At 43.1% G+C, this 19,703-nt stretch overlaps 1 long non-coding RNA gene across 1 annotated transcript; it reads right to left on the minus strand.

Moving 5' to 3' along the window:
* Window positions 1–7,005: 7,005 nt before the first annotated feature.
* Window positions 7,006–17,825, minus strand: LOC141728129 (uncharacterized). The gene is made up of 3 exons (XR_012578842.1): window positions 17,752–17,825; window positions 16,282–16,363; window positions 7,006–7,872 (listed from the first exon to the last, which is right to left on the minus strand). It is a non-coding gene; the product is annotated as an uncharacterized LOC141728129 (long non-coding RNA).
* Between the last annotated feature and the right edge of the window lie 1,878 nt (window positions 17,826–19,703).

Here is a 19,703-nt window from a genome sequence, read left to right on the forward strand (position 1 = left end):
AAACAGCTCATCTCTACCTAGGTTTTTCCTGCCCTTAAAATTGGAGCTCAAGAGCCAAAGTCTTCCTGATGCAGAAATTAAACCCTATGAGACAGGGTTTAAACAACATTTAAGATTTAAACATCCATAAACAAGTCCTTGAATGAACAACACATGCTCCTCATGAACAAACCACTCAATTCTGTGATGCTCTGGTCTTAAACAAAACATTTACCAGTTTTCTGTTTTCACCTTCCATTACAATTCTCCAGCCAGCTACAGCTCCAGAGTTAAAGATTTATGCTTGTGTTTCATCCCCAGGTGCACATATTTATATACTCAAAAAGCTCACAGGTTTCTTCATTCAGGCTTCCTGACAGTTAAAAGGAAAAGGTTTCTGTATTGTTAAGAAGCTATTACTGGATGTAGACCCAAATTTTGTTTCTTTTGAAAGCAGGTTTTAAGTAATACTTTTTATTCCTTTTCTTCTTACAACTTTGCAGACAATTCTAAACAATTCTGTCGTTCCCTTTACATCCCTGCAAGGTCTGCAGTGTTTTACAAACAAGGGCATTCTTTGTGATAACTCATATGCCCTAGAAAATGACATTAATTAAATCCTTTGCAGTTTTAGAAGTATCACAGCAATTTAAACCCTGATCCTGCAGTCAGGGAAGTCAGTTCCTGGGGAAGTCAGTGTTCCCTCTGAGTTTCCATCTGCACTAGGCAGGACTATTCTCAGTTTCACTTTTAATTCTCCCACAGCTGACTCAGACACAATTCCCTGGAGGAAGCTGAGCAGCTCATGAGCACTTGAGTCAACACCAGAGTCCTCACAAGCTCTGCTCATGTTAAACTCAGCAAGATTTTGCCAATAGGCTCAACCAAAACTCCTCAAAAGCTGACACTGCCGGGTGCTTGGACACTGAGTTCTTAAGTCCCAGCAAGTTCCCAAATCTGGTATTCCTTCACCTGCAGAGCCCCATCTGGCAGGGGTTCTGAAAGGCTCCACTGAAAGCCCCAAAACAGCACAACATTCAACTTTCTGAGTCTTGAGGAGGTTGTGTTAGGAAGCCAATATCACCCACTGCCACCAACCACGTGTGCTGTGAAGTCAGTGTGTTTATGAAGTTGTATCTGAGTTTTAGAGTGTTTTACCCAATGCAGACAGACACTGACCTTGTGTACACGAGTTTCCTTATCTGCTTTGAAACTGTCAACAGGTCCTACACTGCTGAATGTCTTAACAAGCAGATTTCTCACTGTACACAGCTCTGGACTCACATCTAAGGAAAGAAGGTATTTTACTAACGGTAAAGCAGCTCAGACATCCAGAGTGTGATGAAAAAAAATCCTACCATGGATGTAATTCTCAAGTAGCAGTAGTGAAGACCTGGTTATTGTTTTGCACAGCTGCCTATGAGGCTAAGACCCCATACCATATTTTTGTGAGTCTTTCATACTGTAAGATGGCAGGGTAATCAAAATATAAATTTAATGCTGTCCAGCCACAAATTAGCAAAGGAATTTGAAAACAGTCTTTAGTCAACAGTGAATATCTCATATTCATATCAGAGATCTGTTTTTAGCAGCATAATTTCCACATGTTTCATCAGATCAGTTCCTGAATTTCTGTGGACATTTTTCAGCATCAAAAGGCAGAATCTCATTCAGTATGTGGGGCAAAGCCACTGCACTGAACCAAGTGGTTCCTCTCACTGGCATTGCCAGTGATTACTAAACTGTGCCTGGACAGCATTTGACAAAATTCTTACAAAATACTCCCCTGTGCTGCAGCACTTTGTTGTATCACTGCCTTTGCTGAGTACACCTCCATCCTCAATCTTAGCACATAATGCCTTTAACTCACATAAAGAATTAAAGGCAATCTGATTAAGAGCTGCTCCTCCTTTGGCCAGTGTGCTGCCACCAAGCCTTGCTGGCTCCCCTTCCCTTGTCTCTCCATGTTCCCAGACTGGTAGGTGGAATGCACACAATCAATTGCAGGGGGCTTAGTGAAGATCAGATTCATGATTATTCTCCAAAGAGATGCCTGGAGTTTGTTTTCAAGCTTCAAAGAAATTCTCATCTTGTCTGAAAAACCACAACAGACTGTTTACAGAAAGCAGGGACTCTCAGCTGAGAGACAGAATCAGGAAGTTTTACAAGTTATGACTCTAGAGCAGGGCACACACAAAAGATTTAGTCACTTCAAACATACACTAGTCCTTATCTGAGGCAGCACTCAAGGCTTCTCTCTGTCTTTTTTTTTTCCTTTCTTTACTAAGTCCTGTTGTTATTTTCTATAATGGTTTAGTGACAAGATCAAGTAGTCACAGGCTTCTGTGAGAACTGAGGAAGTACAAACATAGTTTTGTTCATATTTCTTGAACACGTTGTTCAAGACATGAGCAGTATGTCTTGTTACATGAGGATCAGACATAGGGGAAAGTGAAGCCATGAATTTGGACTCAGACTTTTAGGGGATGGAAGAGAGGATGTTTTTTTGACTAAAATGACAAGTAGAGGAATGAATGGAGAGAATGTGGCAATTCTCTGAACATTGAAAATTTCTGAGTTGGGCTCTTATTTTTTCATGTCCCTAGGTTCCTTGCTAGCTTGGATTTTAAAAACCTTAATAATTTTTATTTCTCTGCATTCAAATTTCTGCATCATCCCCACTGGACTCCAAATTATATTGCCTCCCTCTTTCACTCTCCAAGTCTATGCACTGCTTTGTCTTCCCAAATGCTGTTTTACATGTTCCAATTAGATTAAGGGCTTGCCTGCACAGGAAAGTTACACTACTATTAATTTGCAGTTTGCTTTAAAGAAATTAAGTTAAACCTGGGCAAAAAGCCATGTGGACTCCCTGGTATTCCTCTGCAGGAATACAAATGGCTTATTTCAGGTTAGATCAGGTCAATTAGGAGCAGGAAGAACTTGCAATGCAGTAAGTTTTCCTCCATCAGAACAAAGAGCGTCCAGCAGCTCCTTCTGCAGATTGCAAGCTCCAAATGGGAAGAAAGGCTGGGGGCATGGTCCTGATCTCTGCAGGAGCCACAATCTGCTGGACACAGGTGGCAGAACACCAGGTGACTGCTGCTCTTGCTGCCCTGGCTTGGGCTGTGGAGCAGCTCTTGCCCACTGCAGCTTTTTCTCTACCAGGACAGCCCAATCCACAGCACTCACAAGACAGAAGCAGGAACTGCTGCCTCTGTGCAAGGTATTTCCTTCCACTCTGTTCATGTAGCTATGAAAAACTGAGTCCTTTGCAAAAAAACCAAAAAAAATAAATCAGTATGATGTTGTTCAGTATGGCAAAGTCATGAGTATCCATCCACTGCCCCTCTTTGAGTGAATGCCTGGAGTTAACTTTTGATTTACAAGTAGGTTGTAACTTTATGAGTGTGCCTTTCTCTTGTTGGCAGGCCCAAAGCAGAGGTGAAGACAAAAGAAGAGAAACTCATAGCAGCAAGAAGAAAGGAAAGAGGCACATGAGTAAATCTTGGATTCACATTCTCATTGTGAACTGGTTTGAACTAGTAAGCTCATAATTGCCTAAAACAAAACAGGCACCCAGTCAAGATGGCTCCTACATTAATCAGCATCAGTTATCCTTTGAAGGAGGCACTAATGTTTCTCATTCCAGTTTCTCTGAGCCTTTTCTAATTACCATTTCTAAATACCAAGTGCAACTTGTATGTTATGTAACATAAATTGTTTTCATAAGAGTTTTTCATAAGAAAACATAAGAGTTTTCATTGAAAGGCCTTCAGAGCCTCACTGACCAAGTACCACTTGCCAGTGCTCTCCCCTCTGTGTGCAGGGGTTTGATTTCAGCTGCCTGCTGTGAGCACCTGGCAAGGTCTGACCCTTGACCCAAAATGATGTTTTGCAGTGTGGTGCAGCTGCCAGGAGTGCTGGGGTTGAGAGAGTGGCCTCAGCCATCAGAGGAATGCCCAGTGTTATCCTTATTGAGTGAGAGGGTGACTCTGACAGCTCAGAAATGCCTGTGGGATTCTCAGGGTCCTGAGGACACCCCCAGCTCCCCACAGCCCTGCCAGGAATTGAAAGGACAAACCATGAAGCCCATGAAGCAAAGGCAACACTGGTCTTTGGGAGACAGGGGAAAGAAGGTCCCTCTTCCTATTTTCCTCCCTGTTGCTGCAGTGTTGGTTTTGTCATTTGGCAGGGAAAGGATCACCAGCAAGGGAATGGGGGTGGTGTAGGGACTTGTAATACAAAGGTTGGTGGCCTGAGTTAATGTCACCAGGTTAGCAGGTCATCAAGACCACAGGGCATTGACCTGCTGTCTCTCAGGGCATTCAGATGTGGAAAAAAACGTGATTAGTCCTGACAACTGCCAGAGCTGAGACAGGTGGAGATACTGACAGTTCCAAAGAGCTACAAAATGATACCCAAACCCTGTGCATAGTCACCTATCCAAGAATAAACCAGGACTTCAGAGCTGGCATCCCTTGTGTTCTCTATGGCATCACACAGATCCTGGATCCATTACCTGGGCACAAGCTTCATATTGCCTGGATTTTTGGTTAAATGGCTTAAACATGTTGGCCTGGTGCCTGGTGGCTGCTCTTGTGAGTGTGAGAATAGGAATGTGTCTGAGTGAAACCTGTTTTATTTCTGGTTTTGTTTTAAATTAAATCATTTCTTCCCCTTCCTCCCTCATCCCCACCTCTCCTAATGTTTTCTACCGTGTTTATACCATGTTGGAGGAGTATTTTCTATAGAGGAGCAAAGAGTAGTAAAGAGGAGCACCCAGAAGCATAATCTTTCAGATGGCAGCAGAAAAAGAATCTGCCATCTGAAGGGCAGGTTTTATTTAAAAATCTACTGTCAGGGGAAAAGTCTCTCTTTTTCTGGATGGGTCTTCAAAGGCCACCCTGTCCCTCTGGCTGGCTTTGGTCAGCAGTGCAGGTCACACAGCTGGAGCTCTGGCCCACTCCCTGTAAGAGGCTTAGCTCAGGCTTCAGTGTGCCTATTGCAACCTTTCCACTTAAATAATTAAAGATAAAGGGTTTTGGAGACATCTAGTCCATCACACTGCCTTAAGACTAAATATATCCATCCACTCTGGGTGATGCTCATCACACTGGATCTCCAGAATACCAACAGCATCCCCAAACTGGGGGAGGGCTCCCAGCCCTGACTGGCTTCTCCTGAGGGGCAGCACCCCAGGATGCTGTCACATCACCACAGGCACTGCTCCCAGCTGTGAGGAAGGAGCCCCTGCTTCATGCTGAGACTGAAAAGCTGCCTGGCGAGCCAAGGGCTCCCAGCTCCTTTCAGACACCCACGGACACGGTGGAGCTGGAACCCTCCCACCCCTTTCCAAGGCAGGCAGCTCAGTGCCTGCAGTGAGGTGGGAGCTGCTGCTGCCTCTCTGTGAGAGAGCAGCTCCTGGTGGCTTCCCCATGCTCTAAAAGATGGAAAAATGCTGCTGTTCAGTTGTGAGCAGTGGCTGCACAGCTTGTTGTATGTCACCTCACTGTGGGGTAACTTAAGTCTCCATAGTAAACAGGAAGAATAGTTTGTTTCCTTCCTCTTTGCAGTTGCTTTTCATCTATTTGTGTGCTGCTATTTTGTCCCTCTTCAGACTTTGCTTCTTGAGACTGAATTGTTTTTCATTGTGCTTTACAGTTGATGTCTTCTGAACTTGTTGTAGAGCAGCAGTTTAGCATTTAAATGAATGTAGTGTTTATGGAATGAGCTGGACTGACAGGCATAGAAATGGAGACTTATGTCTTCACAGATTAGATGCCACAGTGGTAGGAGGAGTGAGAACTCCATGCTTACCTTGTGATCTGGAACATCTCTAGAGGCAAGAATAGGATGTAATGATGAAATCCATCAAAGTGGTTCAGCTTTCCTCTTTAATCAGTAGCCTCACAAATGAATGTTTCAGCATTCATTTGTGCCAGATGTGGTGGTGGCTTTGTGATATGGACAAACCATTGCATAGCAAGGAGCTGTGTTAACAACTCATTTCACATAAACTGCTGGCCTTGTGGGGGCAGAGCATTCAGGCAGGGTTCATCTCTGGCCACAGGAAAGGCTCTGCAGCCAAGCCAGTCACCTCCAGCCCCTGATACAGCCACAGCAAGAAAAAGACACTGAAGTCATGAATCATCTCACCTAAGGTAGATATTTAAAATAGATCAGATAAGACATACCTTTAAATTGCCTACAGGGCAACAGGCTCAGATGCATTGGTAGACACAGAAGACATCTAAAAGTAGGTGAGCTGAGTCTCTCTCACCTGTGGAGTCAACCCAGTGACACACAGGTGAAAAGCCCCACTTCCCATGTTGAACCTTCAGAGCACATCTGCCTTTCTGAATTTACAGCCACCTCCAAACAACCAGCTGAGAGAATTATGATGGCTAAATATTTAATCAAATGGCTACATATTTTCACTGATTTTTAGAAACAAAATTTATTACATTCCTCTTTTTTAGTTTAGTGTGTAAATAGTCATTTTCTAGAACAGGAATAGCTGCTTTTTGACTTCTGCTCATGAAAAGCAAATGCTTGGATTAGGAAGCACAGATATTCATCATGGCTATAATAATGATATTCTGCAGAGGGGAATTTTTATGTTAATTCTTCTGATACAGTTGAACTGTAAAAATTTATCTTGCAGATTTTTTGGCAAACAGGAACTTCAAAACAATGGCATTTTACTCCCACAGCATTTTCTCCCCCTTCTCTCATTTTTGTTCTTTAGCTAATAGTTCATTAATAAGGAAAAAGATTCTTTTGATACCACAGCACATCTGCTGACCCATTTCAGTGCGAGTGCATATATAACCACTTGTTTGTTTGCACTTCTACAGGTGTTGCTGCTGTGCAGATATGGGCTGTGGTTAAATTTCATAATGGAAAATCTGACAGGCAGTTAACTAATCCATGAGTCATATTTCGTAATGGCCTAAAGGTCTCTGATGTTCGACCTTCATTTGATACCCTTGCCAGCAGGCAGTTTATACATAACCCATCTGAAGAACATTCTTTATATAGCTGGCTGCATGCTGCCCTTTTATACCTGCAGGGATGGGCACTGCCCTCCCTGAGCTGGGGAATCTGCTGTGCCTGTGTGTGAATGGGGCTGGAGAGCTGCACCGCACGGGCCTCACCTGGCAATGGCAGCTGAGGGAATCTCTCTGCTTGCTTTGAGGCTCCTGCAGGGCCTGGCTGAAAGGTGAGGACAGAGGTGAGGAGTTGGATTTGGACTCCACTCACCCCAACAGGACTTCTGATTGGAACAACTCCAGCAGTGCAAGTTGCAGTGGAACTTCCAGCACTAACAACTCTGCTGGTTTCACCTCTGTGTGGCTCACTTCTTCTTGAGGCAAGAGAGACAGAATGAGACATCCTTTTGTCAGACCATCCCAAATGGGGATCCCTCCATTGCTGACAGCAGCAGAGTCCAGCCAGCATTACCAATGCTCCAAAAGGAGCACCCAAAGTGGAGAAGGCTCACCTGGAGAATCATCCCCTTTATTTTCTAGCCAAAGGGTGAAAAAGCAACACAGTGCTTACAAGAGGACCATAGCATTGTTGGCTTTCAGGACTTCTCAAGTCTCAAAGGCAGCAAAGGATGTTGGCATTGCTGCTGTTTTTGAAGCTAAAATAAGGCAGACACATGACTTCAGTAACTGCATGTGAAGTTTACATACTGTGACTCATCGTAATGAAGAAACCTAAACAAAACCCCAGTGTGTCATTGAAGCTGGAATATGTTTTCCATACTAAATTCTTTTAGGTTTGCCTTGGCTTCTTTTTTACAGATGTAAAACAGTGGAGCATCTCAGGGATATTAGCTCTTTGCTGTTGCAGGATAGAAAGTTCTGGTCTTCATGAATAGACCTATATAAAACACAGGAGAAGGTTATCTTATTTTTTTAAACCCTCTGGCACAACAATTTTAGAGCAGTGCCAAATGCTGGACAAGAGCAGCTGAGAACACAAATGGAAAGAAGAAAGCAGAGAAAGAAGGGTTGCATCCCAAGATTTAGCAGGCTGTCTCTTTAAGAAGCTCTGCCATTTCCAAATAACAATTTTATAATTGTCTGTAGGATAGCAGCAGGCACCAAGAGTGATGTATATGCAGCATGTGAGTTGCCTGCTGTGTATGGAAAATGGCTAGGGAGGGATTGGCACAGTGGGAGGGGGAGCATGGCCAGGCTGGCTGTAGGCACCAGGGAGGAGGTTCGTCATCCTGCTGAGTCAGCAGGAGACACAGCACCTCCAACGGGGCTCTTCCCTGCTGGGTGCTCAGTGTTAGGCAGCTGAACTTACGTGGTAGGAGCCTGCAATGACAGCTCATGTGCATGCTCTTTTATGCAGGGAATTCATTTTGCATGGATGATCTGGATTACCAGCTCCAGATCTCTTCATCTGGAGTAAAGCTGGCACTGGGCTGGGCAAGGCTCACTGGGGCTGTTCCTCAGGGCTCTCCTTGCAGCCCTTCTCAAGCCAATGCAGAAGGTAAGAAAAGCCCAAACAAAGGTTTCAGCTGGATTCAGGTTTGTTAGAGAGGGGGAATGAACCTGAATCCAGCTGAAACCTTTGTTTGGGCTTCAGAGTGCTTTGGAATCTGAGAATGGAGCTCCTAAAAAAGGGGTCAGGAGAAGGGAAAGGATTACACTGCAGATGTTTCTGCCCCACTGTCAGCACTTCCACCTCTTCACCCACCTCTGCCTTCCACTCTCATTGGGACTGATTGACTGATTCTTGGCTGGTATTTTAATGGTGTGAATTCCTATTTATCAGCACATGATAATAGTTGATACTTCTTATTGTACAGGTCCAGTTGTACGAGTTTCTGTCTAGTCAGTCACAAAATTTCTGGTATCTAGACTATCCCAATGAGCAGGAAAAGTTTGGGTTTTTCCATCTTTGTAAATAACTTCTCAAGAAGTCATCACCAAAAGTTGCACAAACACACAGTTATCCTAGTCCCACTCCAGGGCAAATGACAGTACAGCTAGAATGAGAAAGTCAAGGGAGTTTTCTGCTGAGTGGTACTGATTAAAGGAGTAGTACTGAGATAAACCTGGCAGAATCAGTGTGGGTTAAACTCTAGACCTTTAGCCTTAGAGAACTTTCCATCCTGTTCAACTGCTCCTTGCTCCAGCAGCTCAGGCCCCAGCCTCCCAGTGCCAGCCTTACTCAAAGATTCTTGTTGCTGTCATTTGGGGTCTCAGCAAGAGGAAGGGCCCAGATATACAAATCCCACTGGCAGGACAGGGCTGTTGGCACAATTGCAATATAATGAAATGCAGTGAAGAGTTGTATAACTCTTGTCTGATGGTCTGAGGGACTCCTCTCCCAGTCTGCCCCTCAGTACCCACTGAACTGTCACCTCCATCATGACATTGGATCATGATATACATTACAAATGTCTGGTTTGGATCATTGGTTATGATTTACATAACAAATTTCAGGACAGAGGAACTCTATTGTATGCCTGTTGTAAAATGTGCTGAACTCATGCTTTGGTTTATTATTTGTCTTTTAAAAAAACTTTTTTCAAAGTCATCTTAATATCAGAAGAGAATTTTAAATTTTGTCCATATTTCCACTTTTTAATTGCAGTATTGGCTGTAATGAAACTTTAAAATTCAGGGACATCACTACCTGACATTTTTTGTCTCTTTTCCAAACAATATCTGAAACTGAAAATTAAAAAAGGAGATACACCTTTTCAGTTCTTTGTTTAGCTTCACTGGCTTGTTTTCAGCTTTTTACAGTGCTTTCCAGGCTCTCAGTTTTACCTCCCTATTTTTTGGTTCCCTGAGCTCATGTGGTGCCTTTGATGCTGCAAAAGGGCAAGGTAAAGCACCAGAGAGAAAAAAAAAAAAGTAAAGTACTGTGATAAAAAGACAGGCATCACCCCAGGGATTCATGTACTGAAACATCTTTAAAATTCTTCTTAAAAACAGGCTAGTTGGAAGCTGACAGTGTCCTTTTAAGGACAGTTTATGTTAAGAAATCCTGCTTAGTCTTATGAGCAAGTTTTGGCTGAGCACAAGTGCTAATGACTTTTGAAATGAAAAACATTTCTAAAGACAAAAATAGCTAGTACTGAAATCTTTCACAGTCATTACTTACAATTTCTGTATGATCCCTTGTCCAGATTTATAATGGTTGCTTGCCATGCCAGCAGAACTTACAACTTTGTGGATTTGTCTTTAATGTTGTAATTAAAACCAGGATGATTTTCATGGGCCCCAAATAATTTGTAATTCTTGTGAGAGCTCTGTCTTTTAAATGGCCTTACATAAGATGCAATCTTCACTGACCTAAGCATGCACACACAGTTTTCTTAATGCTCATTATTGATGTTTTCATCAAGGAATTGTATGCCTTTGGCGTTACTTCAACCTGACATGTTTAAGAACAATTTTTCCAGCCTTTCTCAAGAATTTATAATGCATTTAAGTTATCTTTAAGTAAAATACTCTTTTCTTTTTTTCTGATGAGTGCCTCCAAATAGCTTATCTCACTTAGTCCTTCTATGGGAGTTAAAGACATGCCCTTGAACAGTCCTTTCTTTCCTCCAGAGCAACATTTTCCATTTTACTGCCCACCATTTTCCATTTTACTGGTCACACATGCTGGGGACCCTGCAGTGACTCCCCAGCATTTCCAGAGCTGTGCAGTCTGAGGGCCAGAACCTTCTCATTCTCCCTAATTATGGGATCATTATGCAGTATAATCCCCAAAATCTGATCTCCTACTAGTTCTCCATATTTGTTGGAGGGGTGGATGTTCCTTATCACTCAAAGAAAAGGCCAGACTGGCATCACTCACACACTCAACAGGGCATAGTCAGGGATGAGGGGCATTTCTATGGGATGGGTGGAGAGCTGAGTCCTCAAATGTTAATTTCTTCTTACTGGAACACACAGCTGTTTTTGAAGCCTGAAATTTCATTAACAGGATTCCTCTATGGATACCTTGTCCTTTTAACTTGTCCTTAAAGCTCTTGTTGGGGAATATCTCCTGGAAGGTGTTTTGAGCCTGGAACCTGCTTGTGCCTGGTAGTATTAATAACCCGGGGCAGGGAATGTTTATGTAGCACCAGGCACCATGGCAGCACTCAGTAAATAATGAAATAAATCAAAGGCTTTGTTGCTGTTTAAATACTGTGTTTGCCTTCTGTGGATACAGACCTGGATCCTGCTCAACGACCTCATTTGGATGAAACTGGATATTGCACCACTGTTATTCCAGCTCCTGTAATGTATGGCAACTGTACAGACAATGCACTGCCTAATGAAGAACTCAGAGTCCCACTTCTAAATGCTGCTTAAAAAAGCCACAACCCATGGAATCTGCACCAAAAATATCCATCAGGATTTGATACAAATACACAATTTATGGAGAAAATGCAAGAAAATCAGCATTTGCAGCATACAAGGACAATTAGGGTCCAAATTCACTGCTCCAAGCCAGAATTCCAGACATGCAGTGAAAATGCCAGGGCTGGGAAGTTACTCTGGCTGCTAAGGAGGGGATGCCCAAGTTTTGCATTCTTTTCTGGAGGAAAAAAAAATTGATAGACTGTTGGTTTGTCCAGTGTCATTGGAGAGGTGGCACTGTCACCCTCCAATCCACTGTCACTTTAAAAATCTATAAATGTTAAAGTCAAAAAATTAAACGTTCTTCTTTTTACCTTAGAAATTCCAGTGTCCACGTCATTTTATTTTGTGTCCTATAGCAACACCCAAGCATTTGAGAACCAACACAGAATTAGAAACATGAAGAAAACCCCCACTATTTAACTGCTTTAAAGCACTGAGCAGAGAAAAAATGGGAAGACCAGAGCCATTGCATCCTATGATCTTGGCCTTCCAGAGCACACAGGTGCAAAGGCCAAGGAGGATGGGTGAAATAGAGAGGATCCAACTTTGTGTTTCCCTCAGAACAGCCTGGAAGCTGCTCAGGAATCCCAGCACTCAGGACACGTCTCAGAGAAGTCAATCTGCGGTCGACTGTGCCTCGCTCTCGCATGTTTTTAATAGAACATTTAAAATAATTTCAAGATTGAGGCATGCACAAGTTAAACTTTGAGTAGAAGCTGAAGAACAAATAGAGCCATGCTAAATTGGTCTCTGGTACAGCCTGACAATATATTCAAGATGCTACCTAATCCCAAGTGATCCCATAAAAAGTAATCTCCTACCACCAAGTCAGGCTTAAATTTGTAGGTGAGGTTACCACAGTGTCAGCCTGATTGAATCTCTTTTCCATCAGGAATTGGCAAAGCCAAGAAATTCTTTATGGCTAAATTAATAATACTTTATGTGTGATATCTGTAATTCTCTATTTTGTATATAAAATGTAAGTAAATATAATCTCTGTGAATGTGTAACCATGCATTTATTAAGGAATAATAACAATTATATTAATTGAAAGGTTAATACTATTTGTCCATAACTTTGTTAATGCAAAGTAAGCTGCACTAAAGTGTGGAATCCTCTGGATCTTGAGATGAGCCAAAAGATAAGAAAGGACAAAATTCAAGTCCAACAACCCGCGAACAAGGAGTTAAGGTACTAGAAACTGAAACCTCTACAAATCCAGAGTTAAAAGCCTCTGCCAATTCTGGAATGGAAATTAAAGCCTGCTCCTACCACCAGGAAGTGACAGCAGCCAGGGGAAAATGGAAAGGGATGAAGGAACAGTGAGGTGAGAGACAAGGGCTAAAGCACCAGCAGGGTGAAAGGTGAATTCAGCATCTTCAGGTGAAGGCTGAATGCCCTGTGAGTCCTGACAGTCACAGAAGGGGTGAGGTCCAGCAGAGCACTGGTCACAGCCATGCAGGGCCAGGCTGAGCTGCCCAGTGCCAGCAGTGACCTGAGCAGCCTGTGCTGAGTGTGAAAAATGTGTGTTTTACGATTGGCTTTTTGCAAATATTAAAATGAATATTATATGTGTTGTGTTAGACAGTTATGCTATATTAATTTTCTTAAATAGTGTGCTAAATATAGTTTTAGGTTATAACAAAATGTTAAAATAGAAACTATGCTAGGTTATAAAAAAAGTTAAAATAGAAACTATACTAAATAGAAACTATTTCTTTTTTTCTAAATAGAGGACTTGCACTGAGATAGCAGTCACAGGACACCTAAATCTTTCAGAGAAAGAAAATTTATTGCTCCATTATCAGGAGAAATGAACTTCTTCCCACCTCACTTGGGCAGGACAACACCGTTAGGATTATGAGGAAGAAGCTGACGATGACCAGACATAATCCTGTATTTGAATGGAATTTATGCAACATATATGAGATGTATGAATATGCAAGAGGTTATTGTTTTTAAGGGTTAATCCTCTGTTAATGTGAGTCCTTTTTCAGGCTTATGCTGCCCAGAAAAAGGTACCAGGACTGTCCATAACTCTTTGTTTCTATTGTCTCATATTGTCCTAATCCAAATTGTCCAAATTATTATTACTCTAATTACATTACTATTTTTATAACCATTTTATTACTATTAAACTTTTAAAATTTCAAAAACAAGCGATTGGCGTTTTCCCCGCTCGGGGCAGGAGCAGCACTGCTGTGCCTGGCCCTGGTGGGGCAGAGCAGAAATCGCAGGGCAGAGGGGAGAGGCAGATGCTGCTTTGCATGTCTGGGCTGGTGAGAATTCATCGGGCTCTGCTGTGTTTGAACGGGAGCCAGGTGCAGCGTACAAGTAACTCCTGTTTGCTGTGCCTGACCTAAATCCCGGTGCTGCTTTGTCAGGTTTGGAGCAACACGTGTTGTGTTTGCTCCTGTGCGCTGGGGCTGCTGCCGCCTGGGTGTTAGGCTGGGAACCCGATGATTCAGTCACCAACTATGAGGGCTGTCCGGGAACACGGAGCCTGGCTGTGTATTTTGTGATGGTCAAAGGTTTCAGTTCACATCAGGAGGATTCTTATCTGGAAAGTTTCAAAGGGCTAAATATAGACCATGCTCACATGCTAGATGGCAGTGAGGCTCTGCAAGCAACCCCACTTCCCTGCTAACAGTGCTCCTGGGGATATCATGCCTTGTTTGGTTGTTTGTTTGTTTATTAAATAGTCGTTTTTCAGAGCCCAGCCCTGCAACTCCACAGTTTCCGATTCCTTGGCAATGGGAAATAGCAAGAATGCACAGCCAGCACAAGTGCTGGAGCTGCCCCCAAATCCTTCACCCTCACTCCTGCTGGCCTGGAGGAAGACAGGAGTGTTACACAAGAGGTTTTGGGCTGGTGAGATAAACATCTGCTATTTGAGACTGTGCCTTAAACCACCACATTGCCATGAATGACATGTTTTCAATAGCAGGAAGCCAGGAATTACTCAGTAGGAAGACTGAGGAGTGCCAGCACTGCTGTGATTCCTGCCTGTGGCTGGGGCACAGGGAAGCCCTCCTGGTGGATATCTGTGTGATCACCAGATCCCACTCACTGCAGATCCCTTGGCCAGACTGAGCAGATGCACTCCACCACAGATGATCCAAGGTCCTTTCCTCAGTGGAAGAACAGCCTTGGTGCTGAAGGCAGAGAGGGGGAAGGTGTCATCAGTGAGAGATGAGAAGACTACAGCCAATTGAGGTTGTTGCTGTGTAAATCCACTGGGACCCCAATCACTGCATGGGAGATTTTTCCAGGCAGTGAAGACAATTTCAAAGATCCACATTTGAACTTTAACTAAACAAGCAATTGAATAAAAGAATAAGCAGTCATGAAAATCTATGCTTACAGATTTCAAGAGGATGTGACAAAAGTGAATTTTTGAGAACATAGAATAGTCTACACCTGTAAGCAGTTTTTGGCTTTAATTAGGACAGCATTGCTGCCCTGCTGGGAGGTTTCCAGGGCCCTGAGTGCATAACAGCCCTTAGGAGCCCCATCTGGGACCCCCATCCCAGCAGCAGAATTCTGGCTCTGGAGCATGGCAGGGAGGGCACTGCCCATCTGCTGTGCACAGCCCCCTGCTCCCACTGCTTCCTGACATGTATCTCAAAGAATAAAACCAGAACCATCCCAAAAGCAGAGACTCTATGAATGCTGTCATACTTGCAAAGCAAAATTAAAATTAGTATTGCTGCAGAATGACAGACATGGAATAATATGCCAAAAACTAATTCTTGAAAGAAAGGAAATGTGTGCCTCCAGTACCTGAATCAAGATCTCAGTGTACAATGGCACAGGCAGAGAGGCTGTACAAAATCTTTAGCTATTTAACCACTTGTGCATGTTCCTGTGGGAAGGGAAATGACAGATTAGTTTTCCTGTGGAGGATTCATTAGTATGCTGTGATTGGTGAGTCAGTATTTTTAGCTTAGTGAGCTCAAGATGTATTGTGGTTTAGGCCTCAGAAGTTACCAACTCTGGGTAACAAATTAAAAGGGAAAAAAAAAAGAGTGTGTTAGGAACAGAAGAGTGATTTTCCAAGCTCTTTCATGAACCATCCTCCTCACTTGTTTAGAATTAAGTGCCTATTAACTCCATTTGGAGAAGGTGGTGATGAAACTGGGTCAAATGGAAGTGATTAGCTTGGATTATCCCTGTCATGGAAAAATTCACTGGAAGATCTGAGAGGGAGGAAATTGCCACACAGATCCCAGCAAGTTCTGCTGGAAGGTGGATGGATTTGCTTTTCTCCCTGCAAAAGAGCTTTGGCTCACACAGGACCCCTCTAGATACCTCAGACTTGCTTTGAATTTAATTGTTTTAATCTTGGAAATTTCCCCAGGTCTGGTAGAGAAAGCAGTTGTCCCAGCATTGCTCCCACTTGTGTCTGTCACCCCAGGCTCCCCTGTGCTGAATTTTGGAAGCATCTCTGGAGACACTGAAGGTGTCTTTCCTTGGGGGTCTTTAAGGGAAAAAACCCTTTCACTTCTAAGTGCTAAAAATTACTAAGGAAATGTTCAGATGGACAAGGAAGAAGAAGAAGAAAAAGAAGAAGAAGAAGAAGAAGAAGAAGAAGAAGAAGAGGAAAGAAGAAGGAGAAGGATGAAGAGGAAAAGAAGAAGAAGAGGAAAGAAGAAGGAGAAGGATGAAGAGGAAAAGAAGAAGAAGAAGAAGAAGAAGAAGAAGAAGAAGAAGAAGAAGAAGAAGAAGAAGAAGGAGGAGGAGGAGGAGGAGGAAGAGGAGAAGAAGAAGAAGAAGAGGAGGAGAAGGAGAAGGAGAAGGAGAAGGAGAAGGAGAAGGAGAAGGAGGAGAAGAAAGTACCACCATGACTGTTGAGAGGGCAAACTCTGCAAGGCCAGCAACAGGGCTCAAAATGGAGAAAATAAACCTTGTACTCGAGACTAAGTTGAGAACTGGAAAGACATCCTGGCAAGGCTCTCTCTCAGCACAGCCTCCTCCATTATGTGATCCTGCCACAGACAAATAAATACACTAAGAATTAAACAGCATTTTAGTGCAGGGACTGATGCACGGAGTTAAGTTTCCTGCTGCCAAGGGGTTGCTTCCTCCTGGTGACATCTCCCTGCTTGCCTGGCTCTGCTGCTGTGGTTGAAGGAGGTTTTCAGCTGGCACCATTTCATCCCCTGTGCCACAGCCCTCCCTGTCCTGTGCTGTCCCAGGGCTGAGTGCTCTGTGTGTGCACACAAACATGGCTGTGCCCCAGCATCTGCCCCTGCTCACAGCTGTGTTTACTTTATCGTGCGTATGGAAGAAAAGAGGATTATTTATGATCTAATCACGATGTGTTCCCCAAGCAAAACATTTTCTGCTCTGATTTATTGCTCACTTTAGGCCTGCCCCCAAGCATTGTTCTTATATTTGGAGCCAGTCGCATTTTTTTCCCATTTGTAAATGGAAATCCTAAATGTAATGCCATATTTAATGGAAAAGAACCCTGACAGTTACTTGGAGGGAGGAGGAATTTTACTTCTCTATTTTCCCATTTTATGTTTGTTTTCTTTCTCATCTCCTTCCTTTTATTCTTTCTCTTATCTCTAAAAAATGGAAGGAAAACCACTATTTGGAGGCAAGGTGGGAGCAATATTTTGTCCTCATTTTCAGCTGAGAGATTAGAAAAGTTCAAAAGTTTTACCCAGAAAAAGTCCACATGAAAAGTACCTGTCATTTTCTGATTAGCACTGTGATACTATTGATCAAAAGTATCCAGCCAACAAACCTGTCTAAATTAAACACGCTTGAGCACTCTATGGAGCCAGCATTTCTTGGCAACTACAAAAGAAATGCTTTTTCTGTTTTAATTCAGAGAGATTTACAAAGCTTATGCAAGTGGCCTCAGAGCTTGGGTTTCTTTTTATCTCACAAATATCAAAAAAGAGAGGTTCCCCCTCCCACCCCCCCAGCCTTCTCTTGCTAAAGACTTCTCGGAGAACCAACAAAATCAAATTAGTTTTGTAGGCTGCACTTAGAAGATAGAGGAGAATGCAGGTCTTTAACAAATTGAGCTTTTCTCCCATGTGTTTTCTCAGGAGTTTTGATTCAATCAATCTCAGAAGAGTTTTTACACAGTCTGAATAAAAATTCTTTTTAAATCAATTTTTAAACCTTTCTCCCTTCCTCCATTTTTAATTCCCCTCAGTAGCTCAGAATTCCTTTCTGTTCTGAGGCATGAAATCCCTTTAGCTCTGTTGCCTACCCAGCAAAGGAGAAGAACAAAGCAAGAGAATACGAAAAAGAAAACACCCCCAAGAAAATAATTAAATTTTCTTTTTTTACCAAAAACCTTATCCATCATTATGCCATAAGAAAACAACAACAACAAATTATTACCAAAACATACACTTTTTTCCCCTGTCTTGTGGGAACACAGACTTCTATCAAGCAAGAGAGAATCCTGTGCTATTGTGTTTGGTTACTAAGATGGATGCACAGACTGCCCTGGCTGTAGCCTCCAGGAATGTTGTCACCAAACAAATGTTGCCATTAAAGTCTTGGTAGGAGGTCCTTTGGGAAAGGCCAGGAGAAAAACCTTTTTTGTTTTTTTCTGGGGGGGGGGGATGTTGCGTAGGAAAACCAGCTAATAGCTAAATCGGGAAGTACAGCTGGGTGCTCTTAAATTAGAAATCTTTAGGAGGTCTCCCACACATCCCTGCAAGTTTGCTGAAGAGTTGTGCATTGCTGCAGATATGTTTCACCTCCTCCAGATTTTCTGTTTCTTGCTAAGCTTCTCCAAGGCTTTCAGCCTCTCTCAGTTAACTCCCCAGTGTCTCTCTGGCCGGGGTCTCACTCCTCTTCCATCTCTCCTTCCAATTCTCTCAGTTCCTTGGGATGGTTTCAGTCCTGTATCTCAGCTGCTCAAGAGGACAGAAAATTGGCTCAGTGGATTTTTCCCCTTCTCCATCAGCTGCCCCTGTTGTTTATCTCATTAAGGAGAAAAATAAGCTGATCCAGATGTATGAGTAAAAAACCACTTATTTTCTTACCCATTTTCTTGCATCACTCTTCCCTGCAGGCAGTTTGATTGTTATTTTACAATACAGGCAGAAGGTAATTTTCCTACATACAGTGTTGCTTGGCCCTGAATCTGGGGGATTGTCAATTTTTCCCTGCTTGCAGCTGAGAATAATTTTTCAGAAAAGATGGTCCTGCTGCAACCTGAGACAAGCAGCACAGGGTTTGAGCTCTGCCTTGCAAGGACTCATGCACAAAAAGCAGTATTCTGCAATCCTGGATCTTAACCCCACACAATTTAGATACTTGTAAGAAATGGGATTATCTCACCAGAGAGGTGGGCAGTTTTTCCAGAATCAGTGATTAGATATGAATATATTGTTAGAGATATAGGAGAGAAGTAGTCATTCCTCTCCTACTAATGATACACAAAGCAAATTTCTTTAAAAAAAGTGAATATTTACCACAGTTACTGTGTAGGCTTTGAGGCTCCCACGTTTAGTGGGAGGAAAAGAACAACAAGAAAAGAATAATAATCAATTACGGTTCCTCAATGCCTTCCTCGCTAAGGCTAAAGTGAATCTTGGTTTGGAACTAAAATAGAGCAGAATTCTCGTGCTCATTGTTTCAGGAAAGATCGCAGAAATCAGGTGCTTTGGGCTCAGGGCCTCTAGAGGTCACCAGAACCTAATTAATGAGCAGAGCTGAACCCGTATGTGAAGTGCAAATTGCTTCGTTTTGATCGGGAATTTCCAGCTCTGGGTCTCCCCTGTCCCAGGAACCCGGGCTGTCATTGCCTGGAATCACAGAATCCGGCCCAGAAATTCCCTGCTGGAGCTGGGCTGGGCAGCTCCCTTTGGGGACAAGGGGGGACAGTCCCCTCAATGGCTTCTTCCCTCTGCACACTGTTAGGATTTTATCCCGTGTATTTGTGATAAATCCTGCCCTGGCACAGCCCGAGTCTCTTGTGCCCCCAGGCTAACTAAGGCTTTGCCACACCTCGGCAAGCCCAGGGAATTCCAGAGGTGTTGCCAAAGTGTACATGGGGCTGCCAGGTGTATGAAAACTTTGGGCACTTGGCAAGGATTCTTCTACCTAAATCCTTCCCTTGCAAATTACAATCTGCACAGGAAACTCTGTGAAGAGCATGGTTCCCTTCCAGGTCACTCTGTGCTCTATTTACAGGAGAGCGGCAATTATGATGGAGTGGTTGTCATGGGACCTCCTCTGCCTCATGCAAGAGCAGAAGGGAAAGCTCAAGTTATTTCCCTGAAACTCCCTGCAGGGTTTGGGAATGAGACAGGCTAGGGAACTTGGTACAGTTGAGGGAGACTGTTTATT

This window comes from Zonotrichia albicollis, chromosome 2, assembly GCF_047830755.1.
Source record: "Zonotrichia albicollis isolate bZonAlb1 chromosome 2, bZonAlb1.hap1, whole genome shotgun sequence".
In the NCBI taxonomy this organism is placed as follows: Eukaryota; Metazoa; Chordata; class Aves; order Passeriformes; family Passerellidae; genus Zonotrichia; species Zonotrichia albicollis.